Source organism: Brassica oleracea, chromosome C9 (genome assembly GCF_000695525.1).
Source record: "Brassica oleracea var. oleracea cultivar TO1000 chromosome C9, BOL, whole genome shotgun sequence".
Lineage (NCBI taxonomy): Eukaryota > Viridiplantae > Streptophyta > Magnoliopsida > Brassicales > Brassicaceae > Brassica > Brassica oleracea.
This window is the reverse complement of record NC_027756.1, coordinates 18,961,809-18,962,104: the sequence shown is the minus strand read 5'-3', so window position 1 is coordinate 18,962,104 and position 296 is coordinate 18,961,809.

The following is a 296-nucleotide window of genomic DNA, read 5'->3' as shown; positions in this document are numbered from 1 at the left end:
AGCTGTGAGAATACAATGGGTAGATTTGTTGTCTGATGTTATATATGATATTTAATACAACTGCAAAAAAAATCATACCTGTAAAAAACCGAAACTCTAAATTGATAATGTCCGTCGGTATTCCGTCGGAACTTACCGACGCATTTCCGACGAACCCCTAGAATTTGAGGGTTTCGTCGGAAATGCATCGGTAAATACCGACGGAATACCGACGAACCCGTCAAATCCTAGGTGTTCGTCGGCAATTCGTCGGTAAATTCCGACGGAATACCGACGGACATTATCAATTTAGAGTT